Source organism: Camelus dromedarius, chromosome 15 (genome assembly GCF_036321535.1).
Source record: "Camelus dromedarius isolate mCamDro1 chromosome 15, mCamDro1.pat, whole genome shotgun sequence".
NCBI classification, from domain to species: Eukaryota; Metazoa; Chordata; class Mammalia; order Artiodactyla; family Camelidae; genus Camelus; species Camelus dromedarius.
In genome coordinates, this window is record NC_087450.1 from 27,534,716 (window position 1) to 27,551,141 (window position 16,426).

Below are 16,426 nucleotides of genomic sequence, written 5' to 3' on the forward strand. Positions count from 1 at the left end.
TCTAAGAATATGTTCCTCTTTCTTGGTGGAGTGTCTTATACTCAGCACACTAGGGTATTAACCATCATTTCCAAAGCCCTGTTTTATTTTATTCCAGATGGCCACTGGGACTTCATAAAATAGACACCTATTGCTTCATCTCCTCCAGCATACCAGAATTTCCAACCTGGATGTACAAATTGGGCCCCAGTTGGCGTTATATCATTGTTTTCGTTGGTTCCTTCTGAGCAGGAGTATTTCCTTATTCATTCTAGAACCCCTCCTAGTGTTTGGAGAGGGGCTTGGACATAGGCACAAAATAGAGGCCGGCTGAATTAGTGAACAAATGAAATGGATATGAAGCATCACAGAAGTGTCAGCCCTAAGCAGAATGAGAGTCTTCCCTAATACTGAGATAGGATGGAAGGATGAAAGGAGATGAGGACCCTATGGTGAAATATGGAAAGACAGGGAAATGAGACAGCCCCAAGTTTAGCAGCATCTTTCAGAATTCAGGTGGCACTAGACTGAATGGAATCAAAGACCAAAACATAAACATAAAGTCATAAGTGGCACACAGCCTGTTTATCCCGTTTCTGTGGGTCTCTAGGAAGAGACATTTCTCAGCCCCTTTTCTCCAGCCTCAGCTCTGTCTTAGAAGGCTTTACTCTTTGGCTTCCTGGTTCCTTTTTAGCCCAGTACACGTTACCGTGTCTAACAAAGTTATAAGGAGGCCTTTCTCCATGTTTGATGACCTGGAGCCAGTGGCTCCCCTGTGGCCCTCCCACACTGATGCCCACAGAGGTGTTGAAGGTTGCCAGATAGTTCTTAGGTATATTTTGATTTTTTTAGGACAAATACATTTATAGGCACGAAGAAAGTTTCAGTTTACGTAGATAGGACCGTATGTCCTGATTGACCTCGATATCAAATATGAAATACAAAACTAAGGAATTTTAAACATACTTTGGTAAGTGCAAATATACTTTTTCAGTTTGGAACCATCTTTAGCTGTGACCCAAAGCAATTTATATTAATGTCTCACATTGCTATTTTGAAAGAATATGTCACTATTAGTGTTTTGTTTTCATAAATTTTACCTTTAAAAAATACCTCTACGTGGGTTTCATGGGCTGGGATGCCAACGGTGTCATTATCATACAACTTCACGTGTATGATAATAATTATTTTTCATTAATGTTTCTAATAGGTCTCATCCAATAGCATGTTTTCAACAGCATGAATGTATTGGATATAAAAATTCTCACTGCCCCTTAAAACATTTCTTTCTAAAACATGGCCCAAACGTATAGATGTTACTGCAGAAGTCAAGGGAATTTTGGTTGCTTTCCCCTTTGCAAACAACAAATAAAATTACATTGTGCAATTAATACACAAACTCTATTCCGTTAGAACTACCAATCACAGGGATCAGATCTACTCCAAAAATATGATGTTGCATTTGGGTCTATTTAACTCATAAAATATTTTCCTTTCTAAATCTTTTTTTTTTATGAGTCATCGTTTTAAATTGATGATACTAAAGATGAACATTAAATGTCTTACTATTATTTTTCATTTTTCATTTTTTTTCATTTTAATGGTTTTTAATGAGAGTTGTGTAAAAGATTATTTTATTCCTGCATCTTCTCAATTGTTTATTTCTTCTGTTTGCCCTTTTCTTTTCCTACTTGGCAAAATTTGGCTTTACGTGCAGGGATCTTTTTACAGCCTTTGTCCAGTTTTAGTCTAGTGATGACCACCTTGCTGGGGTGAGTGCCCACGTGGACAGTTGTGCCAGCAGACTTCTCGCTGCATTCGCTTGGTGTAGATGACATACTTCTTCCTGTGAACCCGGACTGCTTTGCCAGTTGGCTGCCCTTTGTAGTGCCCTTGCACAACCTGAGCTTCATCCTTTTGGATGGGCATAGATTGAATATTGTGCTTCAGCTGCATCTCTTTGGAAAGGGAGGAAAACGTAATGTTCCTGCAAATGTGGGAAGGTGCACTGACATGCCTGTCACAGGTCTTGCTTCTGTCAGAAGTCACAAAAGAATTGAACTTCATCTTGGCTGCTGGTGCTTCAGCGATCTGTGTTTTTTATACTGCACAGTTTGCATTATTTAAAAAAATAGAGGAGATATGGGAGGAATGTACATACTTGTAAAGTCGGTCTCCTTCATCATACTCGTCTCGCCTGGGGCTAGGTGACAACGGCACTGTGGGTTCACGTCCAACCCACTCGTTAGTGTGCAAGTACTGAGTGCAGCTGGGCTGACAAGATTGACGAAAACATTCTGTAAATATCTTTTGTGTATTCACATGAAATGGGTTCCCTTAGTTATTCCGCACAGAAGTTACTCACCTAATCATGCTTAAATTTATAGGATTCACAAAAAATAACATTTGATCAAAAACCAATTGCTCTGTTCAGATAAATGGCAAAACCAATCTGAGCTTAGGTAATTTCAGTTTGAGATGACCGAGGGCAGGGCGTGGAGGTGGAGGGGAGGAAAGGGGTGTGCTCGCTTGGCGCAGGCCAGGGGCTTTGTAGGACTGGCAGCTCTTAACGCTGCATAGATTTTGGTCTGTTTGGTAGGATGCCTTCCTAAGCCGGGTGCCCCAGGAACCTGTTCTGCTTCCCGTCTTCATGACAGGCTTCCTGACGCTGGTGCTTCGATGGCAGTTTTGTCCTCTGCACTTGGATGATGGTTTTCTTCCTCTGGATTTTTTTCTCTAAATTCCTCTGTGATCACACACACATGACACACAGGTGTTTCTCACGTGAGCATCTTTCCCACTGATCTAGGTTCCTGTTTGGGTTTTTTTTGTTTTTTTTGTTTTTTTGTTTTTAAAGCATTAAAGCAGTCAGGCTTGCCACAACAGATTACACAGTCTTTGGAGGTAAACGGTCTATGGCTGAAACCTCTAGCCTTTTCTGCCTTGGTTGAGGAGAGCCTGGAGGAGTCCCAGAAGTCTTCCTGCTCTTCACTCCCTAAACTGAGTAGCAGCTCTCTTTCCAAAGTCACTTCTCCCGACGCTGTTGCTGCCCCAAGCCCGGAAAACCTCCCTGCGCCGCTGCTGTTAGAACACCTGTTGCTCCCCACAGAGGCTCTCTGGGCTCACGGACTTGCCACTGAAGTGCACGAAGGAGCATGACCCACTCCCCTCTTTCCTCTGGGGTGTGCAGACTGCAGCAGGTGTCAGTTTACCTGCTGGCTTGACGGTGTTCACATTATGAAGCTTGTTTGTATGTTTCTAGTGTCATTTGCCCTTGTCCTTGAGAAACTCTGGAAACTGACTTCCAGAGTCTCAAATCTGGCTTTCGTACTTAGTGGCTGTAACTTGAACGAGTTTCTTTATTTCGTCTGTAAAATGGAGGTAATAGGAGTAATCATCGTAGCTTGCAGGCAGGGCTTTATGGTAAGGATTCCATGAGATGCTGCATTCAAAGAGTTTAGCACAGCAGTTGGCCCCTAATAAGTGGTCAGTAAGCTGTCGGTGTTACTCTCATCCCCTTCGTTATTATGTGTTCTTGGACCTTCACTGACAGGGGCAGGGTTGGAGAGGATTTGGGGCCGGCTTAACCAAGGTGGAAATTTGGATCCAGCACATTAACTGAGAGCCACGCAAAGGGTTTTAGAAACCTCAGACATGTAGTAATTCTGTGCGAATGGATCTTAATAGCCAAGGGAAGGAAGCCAAGCCTGAAGCTTTGCTGGAAGGGCACCTACCTGACTCGTGTTTAACAGACAGACTGGGGCACGTTTCCAGGCTCAGCTTGGGGGCATCTGCAGAGGGATGAGAAACATGCTCTCTCCCCCTAGCGGACACCCTCCTGCCCAGCACAGCACGGAGGCCTGGCTGACGTCAGCCCCCTCAGGAAGAGCCCTGGGATGCAGGAAAGAATCGTAACAGCAGGGAAGGGAACTGGAATAAGATTCCGTGAAACATCAAGGAGCAGGGAGATCATAGCCATCGTGATAATTAAAATTAGATAACCCAGAACCTCCCTGGACCTACATTCCTTACGTCACTATCATCTTCGTCCTACTTTCTCCTTTCTGCAGATCATAATCTGTCCCTCCTTAAAGATCCGACTCAAATGGATGTATATGGTAGAGCTTCCCTCGGCTGTGCTATTTATAAGAAACAGAGAGCGCCTCAGACTCTTCATACTAAGTAGCCCTTCCTACCTTATGTATCTGGTTTTTCCCTTTATCCACTCGTCAAACATCTGTTATGCGGTGACGTTAGACAAGAAATCAAGCCCAGAGCTGGGGATCCAACATCGAACAACTCCAGTCTCTGGCCTCAGAGAGTTGGCTGTCCTCCATGTCTTACCTGCCCACCAGATTGTTGGATAAACCCCTGAAATGCTGTGGACACTTTCTTCGCTTCTTTTCAGCACAGTGGTCACTAGCATTTGTACATGTTTTCTTAGCCATTGTGTCAAAAGCATTCATGAAAACCAGAGGCCTCTGTAGAAGAGACCATGTTTGGTACAGAGCACTCTCGATTCAGGACAGGGAGTTAGCACATTCAGGGTGCAGGGGGCGGATGCCAGTCGTCCAGGAGACTGTGTATAGTGTCCCTGTTCTCGTGGGCATGAGGAATGTGAGAGTTTTCAGATCAAGGGAAGAGCTACGTGCACTAACAGAATAGTCTGGATTGTTTCATAGATACGACAGCATCCCAGAAAGTATTTCACAGGCGGTGTTTTAAAGACCCAGGGCCTCATGGAGCTACATGGAACAGTACACACACTGTACAAGTGCATTTCACAACCAAAGCAGTGCAGAGTTCCATTTTCTTAAAATAGTAAGTGCAATCTTGATAAAATTTCTGAGAACTTATCTAATGGTTCTGACTTAAAACTGCATCTGAATAACTGATTTTAAAAAGTAACTAAAAATGCCTTTGTTAACATTCGACATTTACAAGGGGCTTAAAGTTGGTCATGTATTAAAATTTATTTTATTACGCTCAACACGTAAGCAACAATGAACCTTACACAGTCATTGGCACATAAGGAGTGCTCTTTAAATACATCTATTCGTTGGTGTATCCATTCATTCACTATTCGTGAAGGATCTGCTATGTGCCAGGGGCTGTGGCTGAGACAGTGAGGAAAGCAGACTGGTTTCTGACTTCCCATGGGGTTGACGATCTAATGGGTCAGAGAGACACCTGCCTAGAGAACCAGCAGCAGTTAGACCCCTGTCTGTTTTCAGAACAGATAGGATCCCTTTCTGATTAATCTGAGAAAATTAAGAGCCAGAGCAAATAGGTAAGTGAATGCCGAAAAGCCAGCAAGTACCTGAGAACAGACTAGAACGGAGATACTGTGTCTGAATGGTGGCATGTTTTTACCTTCCACCCGGGGAGAAACAGGTGGAGGGGAGCAAGGCAGACGGCACATAATCCAGGGTTTCTGTCCCGCGTCTCCAACCCTCTCACCTCCTTATGCAGATTATACACCGTCTACACACTTCCCATTAAAACATACGGTTCCATGAGGTGCAGATCCTTTGAGTCCTTTCTGTGAAAGACCCAGGATCACACTTATTATTTGAGTTTCACAGTGCTGTTTTTTAATTATTCAACATTGACCAGTAGGCTGTTTTTTCTCAGTGCTGCATGGTGAGACATGAGAGCATGTGAAAGAGTGGCTCCCTCACTTAATAGGGTTTGCCTTTTGGTTTTCAAAAAAATGTGTATTGAATTCTGGATGCCATTTTCGAAGTTGTAACCTTCCTAGATAGAGCCTGATCTAGAGTTACCAGAGCCAGATTCATGCGCTGGGTGTGTGACGTGGGCAAACGGTTTACTACGATATGCCCCAGCTTCCAGGTTTGTTTGTAGGGATTTTACCTACTGGTAAAATTCCTAGTCTTTATTGAGTGCCAAGAGCATAATAGGCACTCAAAAAAAAAAAAAAAAAAAAAGAGGCAACTCTTACTAGAATAATCATTATAATACTTTACTTCATTTACATGTATTTATATAATACCAATACCATCTTATCACGGTTGGCAATGTTGACTTTGAAAAGGACATTCATGTATTGTCACGATTGATTCTCACAAGACCCTCCGAAACCTCAGTTGTTTGTATATTACTTTCATAATTGTGCCATATTTATACATTACCTATATTATTATTTACTTAATATTTTACATTTGAATTTACTTTTGCAACCATCTCATCCTAAAGTAATATTACCCATAAAATTACAACTTTACTATGCTAGTTATACTTTTTCCTTCCAAGTACACATCCAAATAAATGTAACTTGGAAATTAAATACAGTTTTGAACCACTTAGCATCATCCAGCACATCACCAGGTGTATGAGTCCCAATTATCAAAGTTAGAAGGCAGCTTTGTGGAATAGGAAAAACAAGGGTTGTTATGTGATTTCAGCAGTGAGACAACTGACTCTCAGAGAAGTTAAGAAAGTTTTTGTAGTGAAACACAACCTATCATAGACAGACATGGAGAGATTGTGTCTCACCTGAGGTCAGGGAGCTGGTTGAAGACAAAGTTGGCACTGGAACCCAGGTTGCCTACCTCACTGATATAAATTCTTTCTAGCACACTCTCTCTTTCTGGAAGTTCTCGCTCCTAATGCAGAACAGAACATGTTGGTACCACATGCAAGTATAATGATGGTATTTATAAATCTTTGATTTATCTGGCATAAGCCAAGAACCCAAGGTATATTTTCATAAAGCTAATTACCATAACAGGTGATTCATATGAAAATAAATGAATATACTATTAACAACATTTTATTACTGTCTACCTATACCTCTAAATTCCCGAATTGTTTTCAGTAACTGTTGGGACATTAGCTTCTATATGTCCCAGGCTCTTCTGATTAGGGCAATGGTAGCAAATCAGATACATAAACTCTCACTTTAACTGGAGTGGAAAGGAATTTGAGGTTAAAGCAAAATGACTTTTAGTATGGGCATGCCCTGGGGCTGGTAAGTAACATTTCTTAGGTATCTCCTTTGTAAGAACTCTTTTGGTTAAGCCATTACTGACTCTTTGTATTGAATAAGGCTTTGACCAATATATTTATTCATTCACTCATTCATTCAAAAAAATACTGAATATGTTCATATTTTGTACCAGACACTGTTCTAGACTGGAATACAGTAGTGAACAAAAGGGATTCTTTTTTTAATCTTTTATGGAGTTTATACTGACTCTACTGGAAGGACTCTGACACTAAATGAATTTTAAAAGTATATCATTTATCTGTGGATAGTATGTGTTTTTGAGAAAAGTCAGTGTCTCTGGGCCAGGATAAGAAGTTGCATAGTGCTTAGAAATTGTCATTGCCTACCAGAGTGCCAGATGAATGCTACCAACTATAACTGAGTGACCTCTCCTAGGAGACTGGCGCTTGCCCAGGTTACAGTTTTATGCCTCTCCAAAACACAGGAGTCATGGTCATCACTAAAGCTAGCAGCAGGAATAAATCACCTGAATGAGTCCAGTGATTCTCTTGACTGATGCCCCATCGACAACCAACACACACAGTGACTGAGAAGGGAAATCATTGACTAGGTCAGTAGAAATGTCTGTGTGCTTGATACTTTAAATAATTTTTATTATTTTGTTGAAAAAAGAATGCTTGCCCCTTTTATAAAGAGCACTGACTTCACCAGATACTGAGTAAAGGACTTTACATTTATCTTTGAAAGTGTTGTCTTTACTAAACTCCTCCAGGGCAGGGTTTGCTTTGTTTTGTTTTAATTGTGGTTAAACACACACATAACACACACACTCACACACACAACATAGAATTTACCATCTTAACCATAATGTAAGTGTACAGTTCAAGAGTGTTAAGCATCTTCTTATTGTTGTACAATAGATCTCCAGAACTTTTTCATCTTGCAAAACTGATCTGTATCCATTAAACAACTCTGCGTTTCCCTCTCCCCAGCACCTGTTAACCACCATTCTACTTTCTTTATCTTTAGACCACTTTAGATACCTCCATATAAGTAGAATCATACAGTAATTTTTTGGGTGGGGGACTGGCTTGTTTCACTTAGGGGCAGGTTTTTCAACTTTTTTTTGTTTTGTTTAAATCCCAGTTTTACACATGAAGAGTTTGATGTTTAGAAAATATAACTTGCTTATAGTCATTCGGTTACTAAGTGGCACTGAGGACTTGAATCCAAGTCTGATGCTAGAATCTGTGTGCTTAACTACTTACTAGTCCACTGTTTCTCAAACCAGAACACTCAGAATCTGTAGAAAGAGAGTAAGGCACATAGATCTATTCTTTGAATTTTCTATTTCCTTTAAATTTTGCACACACTATTCAAGTTTGAGGAATACAGTGCCAAACTGAAGTGACTTGAGTCTGTGGCTTTATGCCAGACTCAGGAGCATCCCAGACTTCCTCACTTATTACTTCTGTTTGACACATTGACCTTTCCATTTGTAATGTGGGGCTGAAATTTAAGAACTCTCTTTGACATTTATGTAGGTATACTGTGATTGAAGGGTTTGACCCAACACATCAGACTATGGTGACAGTATTAACTCTGACCATCTACTTACCAAGCTGAGATGACCCATTTATTTAGGTTTTTCATCCTCAGGTCAAAGAAAACTCTTCCCTTAACAGAGGAAACTTGTTCTTCCTTGTTCCAGCACCAGCGCATTTCCAATTCATTTGATGTCAAAATAAGAATAGTTCATCATATTTATCTTCTCTGCCAAGAGCTGTCCATTTGGTCCTTACTTTTTTCAGAAAAGAGCTAAGATGATTTAAATATTGTTAAACATAAAAGATAAATGTTGGATGGTTGGTAGGAAATAAATAGAACATTCACAGTGACCACATTCTCCAAACCAGCGAAACCAGGACAGACGGGCTGACGAGTACAAGTGTATTTATGGGGTACGTGGAAGAGACTATTTGATCAAGACTGACCTAGAAATATAGGAACATATGGCCACCCAAAAAACTTGGTATTTTCCATTTTTAGCACATTGAATGTAAAGGATAATTGTTGGCTTGCCTTGAACAAAAAAGTAAAAGAACTTTCTTAGGGTAACAGATCTTTGAAGCCATTAACTATGGGGATTGATGAGAAAGTTATCTGTGCCAACTCCGACTCATAACTTCTTACTCCTTTTCAAGAGTATTCTGTTGCCCAAACTTGAAATCAGATATTTTCAAGGTTATGTTAAGGCACTGCACTGGGTAGACTTTTTCCTAGCATATCCTTGAAGGGAAAAAGGAGTATTAGAACCTCATCAGTTCTATGGGTTTCATTCAACAAACATTTACCGCACTCCAGCCAAAGGTCCAGCTCATCATTAGTTACTTGGGGTCAAGGTGAGGAGTAGGAATTAGAGATATAACACACAAAATACAGTGGGAGAGATAATCTTTTTAATATAATATTTTGAGTATCGTTATCTGACATTTTTACATGTATCAGAAGAGTGATGACTAACTAAGCCTTGACAACTGGAGGATCATGAGGGCTGGGTCGTCTGTTCTGGATCTTTAACTTTAAATACGATTTTACCTTGCAGAGAAGGAATTTCTAGATTCTGTGAACCTTAAGCATAATACCCTCAGTACAATACTTGGTGAATAGAAAGTGCTCAATAAATTTTGGCTGTTTACTCTGCCCTTGGACATTCGGTGAGAACCACTATATGTCAGGTGCTGAGATACAAGGGTTAACGTGACCTAGTCTCCAACCTCAATAAACACGCATTCTTGTGGAAACAGGCAGGTAAAGAAATCATGGCAATGCTACATTGTAAGTCCTTTGATGGGGTGAACCTTTGGGGCTATGGAGGACCCAGGGTAGGGTGGCAGGGAAGGCTTCTCAGTCTTGATGTACTGGTGAGTGTTGAAATGTGAGGAGGTTAACCAGGTTAATAAGTTGGGGAAACAGAGAGTAAAAAACACTGAATGAATAAATATCAAGGCCGGAGAGAAAGGAGAGAAGAAAGAGATGGAGGAAGGGAGATAATGTATACAGAGTCATGGCTTCCTTGGGGGTGGAAAATGTTTATTGTGATTGGACCCTAGGGTTTTTGAAAGTGAGTAACAGGCAATGAAGTTAGGAAAATATGTGGGATCAGTTATAGTGGCCATTGCGAGAGCTGATAGGCAACTTAAACCCATGTGCTTCGAGCTGGAAAACTGGAAGCTACTGGAGGTGTTTCTGGGGAAGTACGTATACAAGTATGTTAGACATAAACACAACCCTAAAGATAATAAGGTATTTTTATTTTTTCTTTTCTTGGTACATCCCAAAGTATGGTTAAGAACTGAGGAGCTAGTTAGACTGTGCTTGTGTGTTAGCTTTACTGGTGGTTTTTCCTTCCCCTTCTGTTTCCTCTTTGCTATCTTTGTTTTATCCTATTTTGTCTTTTCTTCCATCTGCTAAGTAATTATTTTTATGGCCTATTTTTAGGGTCAGAATTTTATTAGCCATATATAAAATCAGTAGTTAAAGCCAACTCTGAAGTTTATTTTGAGAAATCCTTTAGCCCTGCAGTTAAGAAAACCTTTTGAAGATCAGACAAAATTCCTGGATATTAACAATATTGAGTTCTTGTGAACAGGTGGCTTCATACTCTCAAACGGAATCTTAACTAATTTATGGCTTTTTTTTTTAAATCAGAAAAACCATAATCTCTCTATAATGGTGTATCAGAGTGTAATTTTACTATGTCTGTATCATTTTCTCCCCCTAGATGTCATTGCCCACCATCGCCTCGCCCAAGTTTCAAAGTGTACCTACTTTGTAGTCCCTGATTCAGTCTTCGCTCTGCCTCTAAATAACTATGTTCTTGGATAAATCATTACTCTGTCCGAGCTCTTAAATATAACCTAGTCTGGCTCCACCGTGCCTCACTAGATTTTGTGTTGTCGAAGACAAGCAGCTTTTCCTCATAACCATGGCATCCTCTCTCGTGATCCCTCTAAAATCACTTACTTCACTTTAAACTGTTTTCTCATATTGATTCCTTTTGCACCTAAAAGATTGTCACAGAAAACTCCTGTTTAAGAGCTCAGCACACATTTGTCTGCTGAAGACAGTAATCCAATTAACTCCCTTCGTTTTCTTTCACCAGGCTACAAATCTCTCTTTTCTATCACCTGCATCTCCTATCGGCAGGCGAAATATAGCCAATTTCAATGTATTTAGTTTTTAATTATTTGAAGAGAGGTGAATAAACCATTTATAAAAGTGGGAGTGGTAATGTGAATATTCATGATTATTTGGATTTGTCATTAGTAGGCCTTTGGCACGCATAGGTAAAAGATGCTGCCACATTAAACTGAAAAGCGTAGGCCAAGGAGGAATATTTCTTTCTTTTTTAAAAAATATTTTTCTTTTTTTTTTTTTTAATAAAATTTTTTTAGCTCCTCATTTATTCTGGCCTGGTGTGGTGGTCTATGCACTTGATTTAACCGATAGAATACAGTGGAAGGGACGCTGTGCCTTTCCAAGTCTAAACTTTAAAGAGGTCTGACAGCTTTCATTTTTACACCTTGGGAACCTGAGCCATTACATTGGAAGTTTGATCTGAAAGAGACCATGTGGTGAGGTCCATAGGGAAAGACCCTGAGTCTACGTGGAGAGAAGCCATGTGTCCCAACTGTCTCCTAAGGTGCCATTCAGCCCAGCACATGCTTCACCTCAGGATTTTGAATCTGGAATGAGCAATGCAGAGGGGCAGGGGAGTTAGGACTTGTTCTGAGACCAGCATCTTGTTTCCAGTGGCAGCCACTGAGACAAGGGCGAGAGAGAGGACTCAGTATGCAGTACAGACAGCAGTAACATCCTTTGCAGAATCTTCTTTTAAGGCAATTTCTGGTCCCTTAACATCTTTCATTTTCCACTTAAAATTTTTTTTAAGATTTTTTTCACCCATTTCTTCTATACCCACCTCCTACCTCTGACAGCCACCAATCTGGTCTCTGTATCTGTGAACTTGGTTTCATTTCTTGAGGTTCTTTGTTTGTTTAGATTCTACACACAAGAGAGGTCATATGGTATTTGTCTTTATCTATCTGACTTATTTCATTTAGCATAATACCCTCCAGGGTCATCCCCATATTCTTACAAATGGCAAAATTTCATTCTTTTTATGGCTGAATAATATTCCATTGCATATATATATATAATTTCTTTATCCATTCATCCTTTGATGGACACAAGAAATTGTTTCTATATCTTGCATCTTGTAAATAGTGCTGCAATGACTTAGTGATTTCATTTTCTTCAGATAAATACCCAGAAGTGGAATTGCTAGATCATATGGTAGTTTCTTTTCTTTTCCTTCTTCCTCCCTCCCTCCCTTCCTTCCTTTCTTTCTTTCGAAACCTCCATACTGTTTTTCATAGTGGCTGTACCAAAGCGCAGTCCCAACAGCATTGCACCAGGGTTCCCTTTTCTCTACCTTCTCACCAACCCTTGTCATTTCTTGTGTCTTGATAACAGCCATCTGACGTGTATTTGGGCTTAATAGTGTTCTAGACAGTGTAGGACCTAGGAATGTAGCTCAAGGCACAAGCCCTTCTGCTCAGGAGCATAATCATGGGAGTGAGATGAGCCATGGAGGAGGAGCACTGTACCACTAAGCCAGGCTCTCACCCAGATGAGAGAGAAGCCCCGGGTTGCAGATACCCAGAATGTGTTGCCCCCTGCCCTAGGTGGCCTCTTACTTGGTGTGTCTCTTCATCCTTCCTTCCAGACTGCCTTTACTTGTCGTGTTTCGTGGTCTTCTTAGTGCTTGCTCTCTTCCAGCGTCTATTGGAGAAATCGGTGTGTTAGAACTTTCTTGTAAACTGTTCCTCTCATTTTTATCTCTAGAGGAAATAATAATATCTTTTCCTATGTCAATCAAGTAATCACAAAAAGAATTATATTTTCGGACTGTAATTAACACCACTGTGCTAAATTAATATACAATCATTCTTAATGCTCTTTTTCTTTCCTAAACATATCAAAACCAGAATTCCTCTGTCTTTGTCTATGGGTGTGGGGATGGGCCTTTATAGGAAGAATAGATGCTGCCAATAAACAACAGAGTTAAAATGAAAAATTAGATCAGAACTATGATTTGGGGAATTTTCATCTCTGAATTATTAATTTGTAGGTCTGTTTTGCAGCTCCTTTTTCTTTCAAAATGTGGATGTGAGTTTTCTGGTTATATGAAGTTTAGGCATGATTTAATTCTATAAGTAGTTACTGAATATTTATTATATGCAATTAGCTAGTCTAAAATCGTCAGGGGATATAAAGAAGAGAAAAACCTGTTTGCAGACCTCTTGGGAAAAGAGCATCACAAGAGGGGAAATAAAGCAAATAACTTGGAGCAGAAAATATCCTTTCTACAGTGAAGCATTTGTCTTAAAAACCCACCAGCAGAAAGTATAACATCTTGTGGTGACTTTAGTTATCTCATGTCCCTACACTGCCATTTTCCTGTGTAGATCTCAGGCAACGGTGGGCCTGGCTGACATTAGTACTGTGTCTTCAGTAGTGGGATAGTTTATGCTAAGCCAGTCGTATCTTCCTACTAGTCCCTCCTGCGTAGTTCATGCACGTTTGTGGACAAGCTGGCTGACAGTAGTGCAGCCTGGGTGAACCTTGCCGTATTCATCGTACGTGGAGCTCCCTGCTCACTTCCCGTACCTTCACACTCCGAATTAGGTCAGGGCTCTTTTTGACTGTGGTCTCTTTAGGAATCCAGCGCAGGCTTTCCCTATGTGGCCGGGCTACCCTGGCAGCGTAAAGTATGAAATGAAATCAATCCCATCCAGACTTCCTAGTCCCTGAAGACAGGAGCTGAGAATCAATTTTCCTCTCCGCTCTATAAATTGAGTGGCAGCTGGCCTGAACTAGAAGCTGTTAGAAAACTAGGCATCTCATTTCACTCTACCCGGAGTTTGGTGAGTAGGGTTCATGTTTTTAAGATTGGGATCATTTGACTTCAGTTATAATATTAATTTCCCACGATCTCTGTAGTCGAGGGGCATGTCAGAATGAGAAACGCAGCTTAAGGGAAAAGGAATCTGAGAATGTCACATGTACCTGAGGTAGAGAAGTGATGATTTCATGGTATCTAATCCAAGGCTAAGCCCAGATGCCCTCAGTGTTGAGAGCTGGTCTGGGGAGGTGAGTAGTGGGAGGCCCTCTTAAAATTGTCATCAGCACCTGTCTAGTGACCGCAAAACAAAATAATAATAGTATAATTCCTTGATCTGAACAGTCTACATCTTCTCATATGTATCTCAAGTGTAAATAAAACTGTTTTGCATACGTTGCTCTTTTTGTATACTGTAACGTACAGTACAGTACAGTGGTACATCACGAACCTACACGTTTGATAAAACGTGTGTACACACATACGCACAGCTACACACGTATGAATGAATACAAAAGGGGAGAGAGAGCTCTGGATTAAATAGGTGAACTGTATCAGTGTCTATATCTTGGTTATGATATTGCACTAAAAATTTTTAAGATGCTGTTAGTAGTAGTAGTGACAATAGGAAAGTGAGCAATAGGTATGTGGTATGTCTCTCTACTTTCTTACCACTATATGTAAAGCTACAATTATCTCAAAGCAAAGTAAGCTACAGGCTTGTTATGCAAATACAGCTTCAAAACAGGTCTCCTAAGCACCCCTTTCAAACATTGTGGACCCTAAGTGTTCCTATGGAGACATGCTGGAACTGACCTTGTCCTGAGCCCTCGACACTATTCTCCTGCTGTAAACAAATATTCTTTTAAATGATTTATGAGAAATAGAGCGCTCTAAGAATGAAAAGCCTGAGAAAAATCTAAGGCATTGAATTCAGTATTGGAATTGGAGATATTCAGGACCACTGTGTTCCGCTCAACATTCATGAACTTGTCATGGGATAGGTAGCATTTTGGCATTCAATGATTTCATAAAATTTAAAAAAATAATTTCTTCTTTGCTCAACTTAGATGTCAATCTTCCTGACTTTTAATCTACATTCAAATATGATTTAGGGAACACAGACCAGACTTCATAATCCCCACTAATGCACAAAAGCCCAAATAGAGAGGTAACTAGATCACATTATTGCAAACTGTACCTAAGCGTATTGGTTAATAACTTTTAACAATCTCTTTCATCTCCTAAAATCTTGGGCTACCCAATGAAGTGTAACTATTCTGTATTTCTGTGAGTTAAATTTAGCTTTTTTTTTTTTTTTTCAGAAAGACGTACTGTTGGATATCCATTGTGTATATATATATACACTAGTCAGGTGCTATTACCATTCTGTCTACACTGTGGCAGTTTTCCTGATATTTGTTCCAAATCTTCAATTGTAACAGTAGATATAATTGGTATTTTATATAATATTCAGCTTAGCCAAAGGTTATAAAACTACTTACTGATGTTCTTCAGCTAAACATTTCATTAAAGTAAAGCTGAAATTCCCTGCATCATGTGGTATTAGGAGCTAAAATACAGAATGCTCTTGGGCACTAATGTTAAGGCAAAAATCAATCTTAAAAGTCCACTTAGGTACTTTTAAATTTTTAGATAAATTTTTAAGTAGTATATGTGCAGCTCACGATTATCTACTCTAGTGGTGAGACCTAGTGTATATTCACAGATATTAACAACATTTTATTTTGCATCTCAAATCATTCACTTGTGCTAGTAACAGAGAAAAAAGAACAAGCTGGAATTCCATATCTTATTTCTCCACACCATCCTCTGAGTTGTTTATCAGCTGGCATTAGTTATTCATTGATTTCTGTATGTGAAGCTTCACACTGAGAGTGATTTGGAAGTGAGTAAGTGCTGAGATTAGGAAATGTAACAGTGGTTCAGAATACTCACAACCAATGTGTAGTAGTTTATCACTTGCTGGGGCGGCAGTATAGACACAAGTTCTGGGTGAGAATTTGGCTACTGAGCACAAGAAACATATTAGGAAAATGGCAGAAAGGATTAGCAAGAGTGTAATGAAGTCTGTCACGGAGGCACAGTGTTTACAAGTTACAGCTCCAAAGAAGGGCTACTTAACCACAGAGGAGACAGGGGGGCAGGGTAAGGAGGGAGGAGGCCTCAGAGAGGAACATGAGGAAACAAAAAGGGAATCTGAAAAGTCTCCTTTCAGGAAGTGGAGTGGCAATGCTTTCAAAAGAGAGCTACTGTCATTTTATTACGTGACCAAGCTGGATGCAAACACATTTAGTGTGTGCAGTGCAAGACCTGCACGCATTCACGTTGACTATTTACAGGACATGTGGAGGCATTGTGAAAGTGCGTGTGTGTGTGTGTGTGTGTGTCTGGCAATTAGTGAAAGTGAGGCTATTGAATTTAAATTTACAAGTAAAAATTTTTTTCCTTCAGATAGCTTAAGATCAAAACGATTTTGGAAACCTATG

The 16,426-nt window shown here is 40.1% G+C and overlaps 1 protein-coding gene and 1 pseudogene across 20 annotated transcripts in view; one reads left to right on the plus strand and one right to left on the minus strand.

Moving 5' to 3' along the window:
• The window catches only part of NRXN1 (neurexin 1), a 1,020,679-nt gene that overhangs the window by 398,281 nt on the left and 605,972 nt on the right, over positions 1 to 16,426 (plus strand). The window lies entirely within an intron of this gene.
• On the minus strand, positions 1,614 to 2,046 carry LOC105097701 (large ribosomal subunit protein uL24-like; annotated as a pseudogene).